The following is a 9,831-nucleotide window of genomic DNA, read 5'->3' as shown; positions in this document are numbered from 1 at the left end:
CTGATGCTAGGAATTGAACTCAGGGCCTCGTGCATCCTAAACACGTGCCCTACCACTGAACAACATCCCCTCCTCAACCAACATTTGAATTTCTTTCTTCTTAAAGCTTTATTTTTATAGAAAACACTTTAGAAGCATAAAAGCAGCAGAAGTCATAAAGGAAAAGTATGAGTGATTTTAGTATATTAAAAATGTTAGAACATCGCCTTTAATCCCAGCACTCAGGAGGCAAAGGCAAGTGGATCTCTGTGAGTTGAAGTCCAGCCTGGTCTACTGAGCAAGTTCTAGGACAGCCTCTAAAGCTACAGATAAACCCTGTTTTGGAAAAACCAAACATACATACATACATACATACATATATATATATCAAACAACAATTTATAAAGAACTCTTATAAATGGACAATAAAATACTAGTGCCATAAGCCAAAGGAGTTAAATACTTCTGGGCATGGCGGTAAACAAAACACCTGTAACCTTAGCACTCGAAAGACTGGGGTGGAAGGCTTGCAAGTTCAGGGCTAGCCTGGGCTATATATTCAGATCCTATCTACCCACTTCCCCCTCCAAAGAACTAATGCCAAGAGATAATTAACAGAAGACGCTATGCCAATTAAGTATACACATATGCCTCACTCTTTTAGAAAATAAATAATATATTAAGCAATGAAATGTCCCCCCCTCTCATTCAAAATTAGCAAAATAAAAATGTTTCAGATTATAGTACTGCATTCCATTTTGGAAAATCCAGGTAGGACTGTGGTATACTAGAACTAACAGTATAAAGACTTAATGAAAGGCAATTTTGACACAGGCATCAAAGCTTTCGAGAAACTCATACTATTGTGACCAGAGATAACGTCTGTCTACAATCAAGTGTCTTTCCACAGTACACAGGTGCCGAGGAACAGTCTCCTCAGAGTGTGACAGCTATTATCATCTTAATCAAGGGCAGTTGTGGTTGCCCACAAGCCCGCCTCAATTTCAGACCCTTTAAACTAGGAGAGAGAGTCATTAGATCCTTACCTGAGATTCTGGCCACCCTCTCCTCCAAGCTACACATAATTCCTCCCCAGCTTCATGTGATCTTGGAAGTTGCCAGAGAATAAGGAAAGTAGGAGGTTCATAGGGGGCATGCCATCTATGTGGCTATGGGGAAATCATCATCCATGCTGTTTTTGATGATGTGGCTGCTTGTGGATACCCATTCTTCCTGTAAGTAACTCATGTTCCTGTAAGTGAGTCCAATAAACCCATTGGTTCAAGCAACACTTAAGTAGAGTCATCTATCCTTGGTTCCCTATCTGCGGTGAATAGACATTTGTTCATTCTCCTCAGAGAAACCTCAGATAACAAGTGTTCTGAGAATTAGCTACCCAGCCAGCAACTGTATTCCTCAGTTTTCCTTGAGGTAAGTTCAATCCAGTGTAACCAACCCTCCCTCCCTGATGCAAAGTGAGTGGGGGGTGGCATGCATTCCCTTCCAAGTTGAGAAACCTGGAGTATGTTCTCCACCCTGTGTGTTTCCAGACTTGGTGGCTTTTAAAAGAACTTGTTGATGGTAACAGCATAATAAGCTAGATGGAACATGAGTCCTTGGACAACTATAAAGGTCATAGTCCACACACATTAGATACATGTGTAAGTGAGAAATAAACTCTTGTGTGATGTCTTTGAAAATGGGAGCTTTATCTATTCTAGCATTTAGTATCCTTTACATTTATTACCCAGACATTGAACTTAGGCATATTTTCTAAAGAAATAATCAGATGCCGGGTATGGTGGAATATGCTTTTAATCCCAGCACTCAGGAGGCAGAAGCAGATGGATCTCTGTGAGTTTGAGACCAGCCTAGTGGTCTTCAGAGTGAGTTTCAGGAAAGCCAGGGCTATACAGAGAAACCCTGTTTCAAAAAAAAAAAGAACCTGAACAAAAGAAACTGATCGGTAAGTTTATAAGCCTCATACTTAATGAGTATAGAAGCTGACCGTTTGTACAAACACTTTGCAATAAAGCATGTACATATTTTGTTAATTATGATCAGAGGGTAATCTGGTTTGTTTGTTTGTTTCCTTCTTAAAAAATCTTTTGATGCATGACTAAATTGCCAAGGTTTCTCTTATGCTTTTGCTTGCTTACTTGTGTGAGACAGGGTCTCACTATGCACTGTAAAAAGGCCTTGAACCCCTGACCACCCCACCTACACCTTCCTAGAGGCTGGGTTTACCACCATACCCAACCATCATTTTTTAAAATAACAGTTTCAAGTATGGGCAAAGCCTAGCATAGTGATGCATATCTATAATCCCTGCATTTAGGGAACTGAGGCAGGAAGATGGATAACTCCAGCTCAATTGGCCTATATAGCAAGACTACATGGATAAACCAGGTATAGTGGCATATACCTTTAATCCCAGAACTCAGGAGGTAGAGGCAGGTGGATCTCTGTGAATGTGATCAAGCCCAGCCTGATCTACACACCAAGTCACAAGCCAGCCAGAGCTATATAGTGAGACCCTAAAAAGAATGGGTAGAAAATGAAAAGGGGGACGGCATGGTCAGGATGAACTTGGGTGCACTGTGTTCCAATGACAGACACACACACACTGGCTACGCATTCAGTTTGGCCAGAGGCTGTGTTCTGCACAAGTAACCATGGTGACAGAGGTTGCTCCATTTTGTGAGCACACTACCAGAACATGAGGCCCTTTGAAACAAGGACTGGGAAGACAGAGTACAGAATGGCCTATAATTATTCTCTGCCTCAGTTCAAAGGTGAAACTTCACTTCTGCTTAGGTTTCATGGTCCACCTAATTCAGGACTACAGTGTTGAGTGAGCACCATTGTCTCTGCCATAATTACCATGACCTCTGCCATCCTGTTTACTGTTTCCTCTCTGTGACTGCCTACTTTCTACTTACCTTCCCATAGTGTGCTAATGCAACTTTCTGAGACTCCCTGGGCCAGAGATAGCAATTACTGCTGCATGCGTGCATGCACACACTGCTGGTTGGCCATGCACTCTTTTTCTCCTAAGCCAAGACACAGCATCAGAGTCCTTTCCTGCATCATCACTGGCCAGGAAACTCACTTGCCTGAAGAACTTCTCCAGCTCCTATAATTATGATTCCCCTCCTGTGGGTCTCAACCCCTTCAAGGTCCAAACAACCCTTTCACATATCAGATGGCCTGCATATCAGATATTTATGTTGCTATTCATAACAGTAGCAAAATTACAGTTATGAAATAGCAATGGAAACAATGTTATGGTTGGGGGGGTCACCATAAGATGAGGAGTTGTATGAAAGGGTCACGGGGTTATGAAGGTTGAGAGCCACAGCCCAAGGACATGGAGCTGCCTTCTGGCTCCATCCCTGTTACTCCACTGTTCAATGGTGCACAGAGATGCACAAAAGAGGCCAGCCTGCCTCTGACCCTTCTGTCATCTGTGTGGCTCACAAGAGGTTCATCATCTGGGGACTCTAGTGTTGCCAGCACTCCCAGGCTTTGGTGTTTTCCCTTCAGCATTTACCACTTTGATCAGAATAAGAACAATCAAAGGAAACTTGACTTCCTTCACAGTGAACGTGGGTCACTACTCACAAAGTGAAAGAAAGGAATCTTTAGGGTACAAACAGAAAAACAAAACAAAACAGATCTGAACCCAAACATTTCTAGAAGCTTACATAGTTCAGTAGGTCACTCCCCTATGCTAGGGAACTTTCTTTCCTACTCTTAGTAACGCCAAAGAAAGTGTATTGCTCACTAACTCATTAAACACACACACACACACACACACACACACACACTCAAACAAAACAAAACCTCTTTATCTTAGAAAGAAATAAAACATCACTTCCTTCAGGAATTAAATAAAATAGGATCTGACTAGGAATATCTAGAATATTCTGCCTCTAAGCCCTTAAAACTCTGCTGCTCATCCTTTTGTTTCTTTCGAGCATTATCTTTGGCCCCTGGGGTCCCGGGTAAGAGATACTTTAGAAAATAGAGAAGTTGGGGCCAGTTACTGGCTTCCTAGTACCCCCCCCCCAAGCCGTTTCCCAAAACTCCTTAAAGTCCTTCATTACACAAAGTGGAGATCTGTTCTCTCTACACCAACAACAGTGGAGAAGTCGCCCTCGAAAGCAGTTTTCACTACTGTAGCTGTTTGGAATTGGCTCTGCAGACGTAAACAGGGTCATCTGGGGCCAAAGAGGGTGGGTCTTTCGTTTTAAAGCTCTGGTTAAGAGTGAAAGCATGTGACTTCAGCGGGGCCAGAAACAAGGGAGTCTTTGTGTTCACCAGCAAAGCCAGCAAGTGCAAGTGAGTGGCAGTCCTGAGGCTACACACAGGGGCCCCGCAGCACAGAAGGCCGAAGCTGGTTCCAAGGGTCTGGTAGGGTACCACTAGGGGCAGGTTAACTCTTTATTGCAAGTCCCCAGGCTTTCTTGAGGAGCCAAGCAGCATTTCTTGGGGGCGGGGCACGGGGGGGGAGGGCATGAGGCGACAGAGACACCGGGTGAAGGAATGAGCTTGCGAAGGAACACAGTATTATTCCTATACCCAGCTAAGAGGCAGCCCAAAGCCGTTAGAACAACGTCCCGGGGCTTTTGATAAGAGTAAGACAGCATTCCTTGTTTTCACATCTAAACTTCTCAGCTCACTCCCTCAGTTCATCCTCTGCTACTGCCTGGCTGAGAGGCCCGAGGAAGACTGCACAATCCTAGCCACTCAGCAACCTTGATTCTTCCCAGGAGTGGAAGGGTGTTGGCAGGCCACTGCTGGAGGAAAACGGGCAGTCTGCTGACTCAGCCTACCCTGGCTGCACCCTCAGGCCGGGCAGCCATGTGCACCAGCCTTCACTAAGGACCCATGGAAACTTGGCAAGCACGGGTTCTGCTCATGCCCCCACCACACCCACACAAAGGCAGGTGGCCCGTCATCTTGTGCTGCTTACAGCTTACCTGCCCCTTGGCTGGCGTGCCCTTACTGAAGTGAGACAAATTTCCTGAAAGTCTCCAGATCTGACTTCCACACTTTGGCACCAGGAAGAAAGGAAATGCTGTTTTGCCATACAAAGCTCAGTCTCATGGACTTCTCAGGGATTCAGATGGTGGTTATTGAAGGTCTGGTTGAACACCATACCATTAGCACTCATCACTCCTCTCGTCATGATTCTTCACTCTCTTCTTCCAGAGATTTCTGAGCTCCTTGTCAGAATCAAGTTCCTTCCTAGGTGATGGAGACATGGCAGGGAATGAGCCTGACCAATAACCACTGGCCCCTTCAGGCCCCACCAGCTACCTCCAGTCTATCTAGGCATGTCCAGAGCCACTCACTCAATCACATCCATTGATGATCAAGACAATGACATCTAGCCAGGCACAGTGACCCACGCCTTTAATTGAAGAACTGGGGAGGCTGAGGCAGATGGATCTCTCTGAGTTTGAGACCCCTAGAGCTATATAATGAGACCCTGTCTTAAACTCCCCTGCAAAAGAAAATGGTGCCAGATGTTAAAGAGATGGCTTAGTGATTGGGAGCACGTGCTGCTTTTGCAGGTGACCCAGGTTCCTTTCCCAGCACCTCCATGAAACTCAGTTCTAAAGGGCCTACGTGAAACTCTTGTTCCAAAGGGTCTAGTGTCTCTTCTGGCTCCTATGGATACCAGGCATGCACATGGTGCACATACATTCAAGCGAACACTCACACACTGAGGATAAAAGAAACTAATGAGAGAGAGAGAGAGAGAGAGAGAGAGAGAGAGAGAGAGAGAGAGGATGAGCCATCACTCTTCTCTACACTAGACTCCAGGAAGGAAACATCGAAATGTCATGTTTAGCATGGACAGCTGTGGGACACTGACTCTGAAGAGCCCCGGTGTCAGCAAAGAGGTTCACAACTTTGCTCCTCCCAAACTCAGTGACTGGAGAGTGTTTCTGTGGCTCTGTTCAGAACAGTATCCAGTTCACTTGAATCTATTCACATTTTCAGAGCCTCTGAAATTGGTGCCTGGGGCTCAGGGGCACTTAGTAAATATGTGTTAGAAATGAGGTAACCACTGGGCATTGAACCCTCTCCACTTCAAAGTCAGAATCATGAGGCATAACCCTGGGCTCACTCGGGTGACAAACAAGAAACTTATGTCAGGGTCATACAGATGTCCTGGCCTCTGCCTGTACCTGCTCTGGGTCTCCCATAGCCTCAGGCCAGGTTGTCCTATACTTTCATGTCTGATTAGTTTTCAGACACTAATTCAGGATGAACCTTGAGACTCCATGATCAGAAGTGCCTTTCTGTGTTTGTGGAAAGGCACCCCCCTTTGAACTGGCTAAGAGTGCTATAAAGACTGGCCACAAATACCGTGTCTGGACTGGAGTAGTGGCTTCCAAAAGAACCAGCCATTGTCACAGCTTTGGTCTCTGAGTGTGTGGACAGGAAATGTGGGTCCCTGACATCAGGAATGCAGTCTGATAAACACAAGTCTCCTGTGATTTCGCAATTCTCCTTCATGGAACAGAGAGGGTGCAGAGGCAATGTCTCTCACTGTGGATAAAGTGAGGGCTGGAATTAAGAGGCTCACTTAGGTTTCTCGGCCTCTGTGGTGTTCGTTCTTCAGCTTGTTGCTTTGCAATAAGTCAGTCTTAATACATGGTGGTGCACACCTTTAATTCCAGCACTCAGGAGGCAGAGACAGATGGATCTCTGTGAGTTTGAAGCCAGCCTGGACTCTATAGCAAGACCCATCTCAAAACAAGCACACACACACACACCAACCTCTGTGTTGTTTTGTGTGTGTGAGAGAGAGAGTGAGAGAGAGTGAGAGAGAGAGAGAGAGAGAGAGAGAGAGAGAGAGAGAGAGAGAGAGAGAGAGAATATGTTTCACTATATGCTCTCTCAATCTTTTTGCCTCAGCCTCCCCAGTGCTGGGATTACAGGAATGTGCCAGCCATGTCCCACCAATTACCTGAAATTGTATACAGAAATCCTTGAGTTTAGACACACTGTGTGTGTGTGTGCCTTTTTTCCTGGGGAGATAATCAATATTTTGTTTCAGTACAAACAAAATCCCCTACCCCCATTCCCAGCAAAGAAACCAAAGGACAAAACATGGGGCAGATAAACCCACTCCTGTCCTACTAACAGATGAGTATGATCAAGACTAAAGAGGTCCTGTCCCAAGTCACTTCACCAGTTAGTGATAGAGACATCTTAGGAATCACATCTCCTCAGTCCAGGCTGGGTAGGTTTCCAACGGTCCACACCACCTGGATTTCTTGCAGGGTATGATCTTCAGGACAGGAACTGTGTGGCTTGTTTTGGATCTGTGCCCTGGGCTTAGGGTGGTGGTTCCTTGTCTCTGTGGTCACTGGCTCATCAGTGGGCCTCACCCTCTCAGGCACTGTTAGTGTTACTCAAATGCAGGGTGGCAGGGAGCCAGGGAAGTTTTACATGTCAGTGGCTGACAGGATATAGTTAACATGGCTCCTTCTCACCTTCCCAAGTGTCATTTCTTTTTTTGTGTGTGTTTTGTTTTGTTTTTTGAAACAGGGTTTCTCTGTGTGGCCTTGGATGTCCTGAAACTTACTCTGTAGACCAGGATGGCCTCAAACTTTTAGAGATCCACCTGCCCCTTCCTCCTAAGTACTGGGATTAAAGGTGTGCACCACCACTGCCTAGCCCAAGTGGCATTTCTAATTCTAGTTAAATTCAGTTAGGCAAACAGTTCTCCTAGGAATCGAGGGATTAAGGGTGGTTGGGTTTAGCGGTCCAAAAGACTCCCTTTTACAAAGGGATCAGTTCCAAGACCTCCAGTGAGGGGGCAAAATATCACACAAGTAAAAATTGTCCCTGAAAACTCTTTAAGACGGCCATGAAGTTCAACAAGCAGACAGGATCACTTCTCAGGAAAGCCCAGCCAGCCTCAGTTGAGCAGCAGAGGAAAGCACTGGCTGGCATTTAGAATTCTGAAGCAGAGAGGCATATCTGTGTATGATCAGAATCTGATGTGCTATGACCAGGGAAGGGTCTGTGCATGCTCCATCTCTCTCTCTCTCTCATGCATGCACACAGAGCACCACCGGCACATGGGGTAGAAGAGCAAGAGAGCTGTACTATGCCACTATGCACCAACACCTCACTGTATGCCCCGCATGCTATGAGCCCCTCCCTCCAACCCTCCTCAGCTAACTACACCACTGACCTGATGCAAACTAAAAGAGCCTTTCAACTAACCCCACTTTATGCCAGCACCTCAGTCTAATCCTGCTGCCACCTTGGGTTGTTGATCTAGAATCCCTGACCCATAGAAACCATGAGCACACTGGGCAGTGGTGGCAAGACATTACTATCACTAGGCACCTGCAGGTTCTCTGTGTAGATCACAGGAACTGCTTAATGGACTCAACTACAACTTAGCATATAATGTGTAGAATAACATCTGGACATGGCACCAAGTCCCACTCCCACCGCACTCCAGTAAAAACAAACCTTACTATTCAAACATAGAGTAGTTACTGGTGCCATGCTTTACAGAAGAGGCAGTTATTTGGCATTAAAAATAGGCAAGTGTTGGTTTCCTCAAATAGCTGGGCATTAGCAATGTGATTTTCAAATGGAAACACAGAGTGTGACACTCACACACATCCAACCTGACTCAGCTATTTAACGAGTGTCCACAGAAAAGTGGAGTGCCCACGTGGGCCTCAGTTAACGGATCTGCAAAGCGGGAGGTAAGATGGTCCAAGTGACCACGTTCTACAGAGTAGTGACGAGCTGCTGGCTTCACAGCAGTGTGATACAGGAAGGCCAGCCAGCCCTCTGTTCTCAGCACAGGGCTAAGCAGGACCCACAACAGCTTTTCCCTAAGGACTTACAGAACTTGGTCAAGAGCTGGAAAGAACCCTTTGGAGTCTCATGTATTGTTGGTTCACATATTCATAAGAAAAAGTCAACCAGGAGGGTCTCTATACACCCAGCACACATGACCCCTCACAGGCTACCTTTTCATTCATTCATTCATTCATTCATTCATTCATTCATTTATAAGTAGAGTCTCACTATGTAGCTTTGGCTGGCCTAGAACTCTCTGTGTAGATGAGGCTGGCTCCTGCCTTGCAAGTGCTGGGTGGGGTTAAAGGCATGCACCACCACTGCCCAGCTCTTTTCAAACAATTTTGTATGTGTGGTGTATGTGGGCCTGAACGGGGGAGACATATGTGCAGGCTGGAGGTTGAGGTTGGATTGTCCTCTATTACACACACACTCTCTCTCTCTCTCTCTCTCTCTCTCTCTCTATATATATATATATATATATATATATATATATATTCTTATATTATACATCTTTAAAATATTTCGTGTTATCTTTAATTGAGTGCATATGTGGGCATGTGCACCTAAGTGTGGGTAGGAGGCTAGAGGCATTGGATCCTCTGGAGAAGAATCATAGGCAGTTGTACCAAACTCAGGCCCTCTGGAAGAGCAGCAAGCATTAACTACTGAGTCATCTCTCTAGCCCCTTGAGCTAATTCTTTTGTGTCTGTCACTTAACCTGGAGCTTGTGAATTCATTTACTAGTGGCTGACCAGGCAAGCCCCTGGGATCTCCCTGTAGCTGCCTCTAGGATTAGAGTGTGCCTCTACTCCTGGACTTTTGAATGAGCCCTTCAAGATCCACCCTTAAGTGCATACACTTGTATCCACTGAGCCCTCTCCCTTCACTCCACCCCTACCTTCATGAGCTGGGGATTGAACCTGAGGCATCACACCTGCTTGGAATGTGCTCTACCACCAAGTGATAACTCCAGTCCTCTTTGCTTTTACAACAGGG

This window comes from Phodopus roborovskii, unplaced genomic scaffold, assembly GCF_943737965.1.
Source record: "Phodopus roborovskii unplaced genomic scaffold, PHOROB, whole genome shotgun sequence".
NCBI classification, from domain to species: domain Eukaryota; kingdom Metazoa; phylum Chordata; class Mammalia; order Rodentia; family Cricetidae; genus Phodopus; species Phodopus roborovskii.
This window is presented reverse-complemented; position numbering follows the sequence as displayed.